At 41.8% G+C, this 7,282-nt stretch overlaps 1 non-coding gene across 1 annotated transcript; it reads right to left on the bottom strand.

Moving 5' to 3' along the window:
* Positions 1-107, bottom strand: LOC112773778 (small nucleolar RNA R71). The gene has a single exon (XR_003188308.1). It is a non-coding gene; the product is annotated as a small nucleolar RNA R71 (small nucleolar RNA).
* Between the last annotated feature and the right edge of the window lie 7,175 nt (positions 108-7,282).

Raw genomic sequence — 7,282 nt, 5'->3', positions numbered from 1 at the left:
AGGCTGAGAGCTGAGGTCCAAACTTTCAGGCAACAAGATGGTGAGACTCTGTATGAAGCATGGGAGAGGTTTAAAGACCTAACAAGGAGGTGCCCACCAGATATGTTCAATGAATGGGTGCAGCTGCACATTTTCTATGAAGGGCTCTCTTATGAGTCAAAGAAGGCCGTAGACCATTCATCCGGAGGATCTTTGAACAAGAAGAAGACCATTGAGGAAGCCATAGATGTCATTGAAACTGTAGCAGAGAATGACTACTTCTATGCTTCCGAAAGAGGGAACACTAGAGGAATGATGGAGCTAAACAATGTAGATGCTCTGCTGGCTCAGAACAAGCTCATTGCCAAGCAGCTGGCTGACCTAACCAAGAAGATGGAGAGGAACCAAGTAGCAGCAATCACCACTTCATCAACAACCCAAGAAGGAGTGAATGAAGAAGCAGAGGGAAGTCAGGAGAAAGTCAACTACATTGGGAATTCACCTAGGCAAAACCATGATCTATACTCCAAGACCTACAACCCTGGCTGGAGGAATCACCCAAACTTTGGGTGGGAAAATCAACAAGACCAAGGCCTTGATCAAAGACGCCCAAATCCCAACAATGCAGCCCATCAACATTTTACATCTAGACCATATCAACACCCCCATAACAACACCTCTCCACATTCATATCAAAACCAAAATAACTTACCTCATCCTTCTACCTCTAATCCCAATCTACCATCATTTGATGACAGACTCTCAAGGATTGAGAATCTACTTGAAAGCATAGGCAAAGAGATTCAAGACAATAAGGCATTCAAGGAGGAAGTGCGAGCAAATTTTAAGAACCAAGGAGATACAATCAAGAGGTTGGAATCTCAAGTGGGGTATCTCTCTGAGCAGATTCCCAAACCCACAGATGGATTTCCAAGTGACACAGAGAAGAATCCGAGAGGTGAAACAAAGAAAGTAAGATGGGAAGATTGCAAGATGGTCACTATAAGTGATAAGGAGACTGAGGACAAGCCAAACGAGTCGGCAGAACAACCTGGAGACACCTCAGCAGAGAAGGAGGAAAAAGATTACCAATAACCAGAAATCTCACAACAGGAGCTGCTGAGACTATATGCACCGTTTCCCCAACTGCTCAATGGTGCTGTGGAGAAGAGAATATACTCAAGGTTTCTAGATTTGTTTGCATCTCTGCATGTCAACATACCTTTCATCAAGACTATTCAATAAATGCCTGCATACATCAAGTATATGAAGGAGCTGCTTCCCAGGAAAAGCTCACTCAAGGGAGGCCAAACTATAGTGATGAACAAGGAGTGCAGTGCCCTCATTCAACCACAGTTGCCTACAAAAAGAAAAGATCCAGGGAGTTTTCATGTTCCCTGTGCCATAGGAGAAACAATGTTTGATAAAGCACTTTGCGATTTGGGAGCAAGCATCAACTTAATGCCCTTATCCCTGGTGAAGAGGCTGAAGATCAATGAGATAATGCCCACAGATGTAGTCATCAGGCTGGCAAACAAAACTCAAAAACAAGCAATAGGAGTGGTGGAAAATGTGTTGGTAAAGGTTGGGAAATACTTTCTTCCCACAGACTTTGTCATCCTGGACATGGAAGAGAGTCATACTCACCCAATCATATTGGGAAGACCATTCTTAGCTACAGCCAGAGCACTCATAGATGTGGAGCGAGGGGAGCTAATATTGAGGATCCATGATGAACGACTCAGCTTTAATGTATTCAAATTCTCACAAGAAGCAGACCAAGAGAACAAAGAACCAAGAAAAGATCATAATGAGATGCTGACAGAGGAAGCAAGTACTGAAGCACAACCAACCCATCTGGAAAAGCCCTTGGTTGATGAACAAGGAAATAAGCAGTTGTCACAACTCAAGGAAAAACTGGGGGAACCTAAACCACCAGAGACATGTGAAGACAACAACAAAATTCCCTTAGAAGAAGAGGTCACAAAGAGTAAGGCAACATCAAAGGGAACAAAGAAGAAGGTACCAAGGAGGTGGAGGAACAAGAAGATTCTTACGGAAGACTTCTCTCCAGGGGATAAAGTGATCTCAGCTTACTTCCCAGATATCCCCCCTAATCTCCCCACTGTACCATCTCAGTTACCTAAGGTCTTCACTATCAACAGAGTTCTCTCCTTGGAACATGTAGAGATCATTGATACAACCAATGGATATAAGTCTACAGCAAGAGGGGAGGACTTTAAGCATTACCAACCACCCTGATGAGGGAGAAACGTCAAGCTAGTGACGCTAAAGAAGTGCTTCATGGGAGGCAACCCATGTTTTATATGCTTTTAGAAAATAGTGAATAAGTCAATATTCATGAATTCCAACCCAGACTTGACAAACACTTGGTGAAATCCTTAATAGGCAGTATATAGTGAAGAACAAGTTTGGTGTTCAAAGCATGCCAAGAAAGCATGAATGCAACTGAGAGCATGCTAGTCTTGGAGCTTTGAACAGAACTTTTCATCACAGTGCTCCAAACTAAGTTTGGTGTTACCCTAGGGTGCCACCAATGTGCATATAAGGATACACAGTTAGTTAGTCAGTTGGTGTTCATGAATAAACAATCTAATTCTTTTTCTTCATTATTCTAGCCAAAAAGTTTAAAAACTTTTTATGATATTGATTTTTCTTATTTTATTTTTATAGGGAAAAGGAAAGGAGCATTGAAGGGGATTGATTGGACAATTAAATGAAGAAGGTTCGAACACCACAAAAAGAGGGACTACACACTTGTCTCAAGAAGGAATGCATTGGAAAATGTTGCCATGCAACATTGAAGAAAGGAGACTCTTGAAGACCGAACCAATAACCCTCATAAAGTGATGATCCTTGTCCTTTCTCCATGCACAACCCCAACCGTCCATCAAGCAACCATTCCATCAATCCACACCCTCCATTCACTCACAATCTCCCTATATAAGTGAGTCCTAGTGCATACTTACCCCTCACACTCAAATTCCCACTCTCCACACTTCACACTTTCGGCGTCCAAAACCTCTTCATCACACCTCATCCTAACCAACCAAATTCTTCATCTATCCTTACCTTCCAACCCCCTCACACAGCAACTCAAATTCATGGCATCATCAAGCTCCAAGAGGCAAAAAAGGAAGGAACCAATGGAGAGCATTCCTTTCGATGAGAAGAAATTCAAAACTGCCTTCCATGAACGAGAATTTGAGCAGATAAAGCTCAAAAAGATACTGCCCGAGTTAACCTTCCAAATCAATGAAGACGAATGCCCACAGATTCGGGAGAAAATTGAAAAAAGAGGGTGGCAAAGGCTCACTAATCCAGAGGGGAAGATCAATGTAAACCTCATCAAAGAGTTCTACGCAAATATGGTTAGGGAAGACAAAACCAGGGCCCCAACCTTCAAAAGCTATGTAAGAGGAAAGGAGGTGGACTTCAACCCAAATGCTATAACAAGAACTCTTCACCTAAAATCACCACATTTTGATGAGCCCAGTTATCATGCAAGGATAAGTAAGAGCCCTGACAATGATGAGCTCATAGAAATCGTGACTGACATCTGTGTTATAGCAGCTGATTGGGAAAGGTATGGAGATGGGAGACCCTGGTTCATCAAGAGGGGAGACCTTAGCCCGGAAGCCAAGGGGTGGTTTGAACTCGTGAGGAGGTCTATCTTCCCAGCTGCAAATAATTCAGAGGTCAATATTAATCGAGCAACTATGGTACATTGCCTAGTACAAGGTGGAGAAATCAATGTGCATGAACTGATAGCTGAAGGAATTCAAGATTCGGCTGAGAAGCTTGAATCAGGTGCCAGACTTTGGTACCCCAGCACCATTCGCAGATTGTGCACAAAGGCCAAGGTGGTCTTTGAGGATAGCAATCCAGACTGGGTGAACCCAGGGAGGCTAATGACAATCTAGCATCTGGTCTATACTACACCTGCTCAGCAACAAAGAAGGCCACAAATAGGGAAACTAAAAGCAAAAGAAGGAGCTCACCAAGAGGAGTCTCATCAGGAAGAATATCAACAAGAAGAGCATCCTTACCCAGCCGACTTGAATATGAATCACCTTCTAAAAGCCATTGAAGATTTGGGGATGAGACATATGGAAGGACAAGAGCAAATACTAAACCTTCAGTCCAACTGGATGAGACAACAAGAAGAGTGGCAGAAACAACAAATGGAGCAGCAACAGGAGCAATACTCCCAGCTCACTCAAGCCATCCACCAAGTTACTGAGAGGCAAGAACGTCAAGATAAGCACTTGCAAGAACTCAATCAGCGGCAAATAGCTCAGATGAAAACATTCAATGAGTTTACTGTACTTAATGAAGGACGACAACTACATAGGGAGGAGTTCAACGTAAACACTCAAGCCAAGTTGAACTACATGTCTAGTCATATGCATCATCTACATTATGCTATCCCTACATATGATGAGGTCCAAGGAGACTTGGTAGAACAAGAAGAGAGGAAGGTGAAACAACAGAAGGAAACACTAAAGAAGAAGATGGAAGATGGTGATTTTTGGAAGAAGTTGATTGGAAAAAGCAAAGGGAGTACGAGCACTCAAGAGGGACACAAGGAGGACAAGCAAGGAGGAGAGCATAGGCATCCACATGAGTGAAAGGTGGTGGAGTTCCTTCTTTGATCCATCTCTTTCTATGTTTTCAATAAGGAAGATCTTGTATGAAATAGAACATGCTTCCATAATAGTCTGAACCTTTTTAAATTCGGTCTTTTAAAGTTTTTTTTTTTTGTTGAATAGGTCTATGTTTGCTAGTCTTTATGTCATTGCATCCTTACTTTGCTTACTTGTATGCTTGTCCCTTTAAATCAAATGAAAAAGAGAATGAGTTTTTACAAAAGACCAGAGAGGAGTTCACACTATGGAGTAAGTTCATGAGTTTATGGTACAGTCATAAGATAGTTAAGTTGGTTCAACCACCAGGTGGGAGGACAACTATCTGTCATGAATACTATGCTTGAGACACACCCCATGAGACTAGCTAAATAAGAAGATCCTAATAAGAAAAAGGGAAAGAACAATAAAGGTTGAAAAATAAAAGAAAAAGAGTAAGCAATAAGGCTAGGCACCAATGGTTTTAATCTTGAGGCATGTGTCTGTGGTGCTCCTGTGTGAGGGATCTACTTGGATGAATAAGCTCTTAGGGGTGCCTTATCACTTAGTAACTTAGGTTAACTAACTCGGGATTATCAGCTGAAAGTCCACTATCAAGAGTAACCTTCACCACAGAGCATTTAGTAACCCAAAGAGGTACTGGACACCAAGGTCTCAAGAAAAGAAAATAAATAAACTATATGCCTGTGGTGTGTATGTATGGGGGAAAGAGACTTGAGGGAGTAAGTCTTTAGGGGTGTCTTAACACCTAGCACCTTGAACCAACTGGTTCGGAAGTGTTGGCTGAAAGCTTATCTTAAAGAGTCGCCCCCTTACAGAGCACTTAGCCAAAGAACACAAATAAGCCCTGAAATAACAACAAAAGGATCAATGAATAAAAGTCTCATGGGATGCAATCACAGTGAGTATTCTAGGACATGATAAAGGTCTGAAAGCCAGTAAAGGAATGAATCTAAGTTGCTATGCATGAAACCACCATAAAACCAGGGACATGACCTCCACAAGAATGACTCATTTCTCTTGGCATTCCATTCATCATTCTCTTGTTCCAGTACTTGCTTAGGGACAAGCAAGCTTTAAGTTTGGTGTTGTGATGCCAGGGCATTTTGGCCAGTTTCACTGACCTTTTCTTTACTGTTTTTAGGGTAGTTTCATACATTACCTTAGAAAATAAGCTAGTTTTGGGTAGATATTCAATTACATCTTGATTCAAGCATACATTGTGCACTTTACATGATTTCATGAGGATTTTGCATGAATTTAATGACAAATTGGATGTTGTACTTCCCATGACTTGGACTAGAACTTTGATGCACTCTATTGCTTGATTTCAGGACAAAGGAAGCAAGGAAGAACCACGTTAATCTAATTAACGTAACTCCTAACGTGGAATGGGAGTAACTTGCAAAGTTAATGAGAAAAGTAATCACCAATAACGCTCTCGAAGCCATCATTGCCCATGTTAAGAGTCACGTTAACTAAGTTAACGTGAACTCTAACGTGGAGGAAAGGAAATGGAGCCAATGTTAGTGACACTTACCTTTGTCACTAACGTTGGACCAAGCTCAAAAGTGGCCACTTTAAGAGCCACGTTAACTTAGTTAACGTGGGCTCTAACGTTAAGAAGCAAGAGAGAAGCCAACGTTAGTGACATTCACCTTTGTCACTAACGTTGGCCAAGCCTCCATAAACCACGTTAACTCCCACGTTAACTTAGTTAACGTGAAGCAAGAATGTGATCGCCAACGTTAGTGACACCTAACATTGTCAATAACGTTGGAATGAACCCACACAAGCCACTAAGAGCCACGTTAACTCCCACGTTAACTTAGTTAACGTGGAAGCTAACGTGGATATGAGCCAACGTTAGTGACACTCAACTTTGTCACTAACGTGGAGATGGCTAGCATGGCCACGTTAGAAGCCACGTTAACCTAGTTAACGTGGACTCTAACGTGAGAAATAGGGGCACATTGGAACGTTAGTGACAAAGGTAAGTGTCACTAACGTTCTCGAAGGTTGGCAAGCCTACGTTAAAAGAGCCACGTTAACTAAGTTAACGTGGACTCTAACGTAGGAAAGGGAGAGACTTCTCAATGTTATTGGGAAAGGTAAGTCCCAACAACGTGTGCGAAGGACAAAGAGGTAACGTTAGTAGCAACGTTTGTGCCACTAACGTTGGAGTTAACGTGGCTCTTACTTTGGTGAGGAACGTTAGTGAAAAAGGTGATTGTCACTAACGTTCTCGAACCCACATTTCCACTTAAACGTTAACACCACTAACGTCCTAAGCTAAAGTGTCTGCTCACTTCACACTTTCTCTCTGCAAGTAAAACTAAGCCCAATGAAGAAGATAACTGCTTCAAACTCAATATCCAAAGGCCCATACCCAAGACTTGAAGAGCCAACTAGAAGATCATAAGAGTAGTATATATAGGAGTAGCTTTGAATTAAAAAGGGGGAGTTGGAAATGATAGGGAGCCTCTTGGCATAGAACTACTCTCTGTATTTTACTTTCTCTGCACTTCTAGTTTCATCATGTATTCTCCATCTTTGTTTTCATTTTCCAAAGCCATGAACAACTAAACCCCTTTCATTGGGTTAGGGAGTTCTGTTGTAATTTGATGGATCAATAC

This window comes from Arachis hypogaea, chromosome 18, assembly GCF_003086295.3.
Source record: "Arachis hypogaea cultivar Tifrunner chromosome 18, arahy.Tifrunner.gnm2.J5K5, whole genome shotgun sequence".
Classification (NCBI taxonomy): Eukaryota; Viridiplantae; Streptophyta; class Magnoliopsida; order Fabales; family Fabaceae; genus Arachis; species Arachis hypogaea.
The sequence above is the reverse complement of the archived record's forward strand: the minus strand, read 5'-3'. Positions and strand labels throughout refer to the sequence as shown.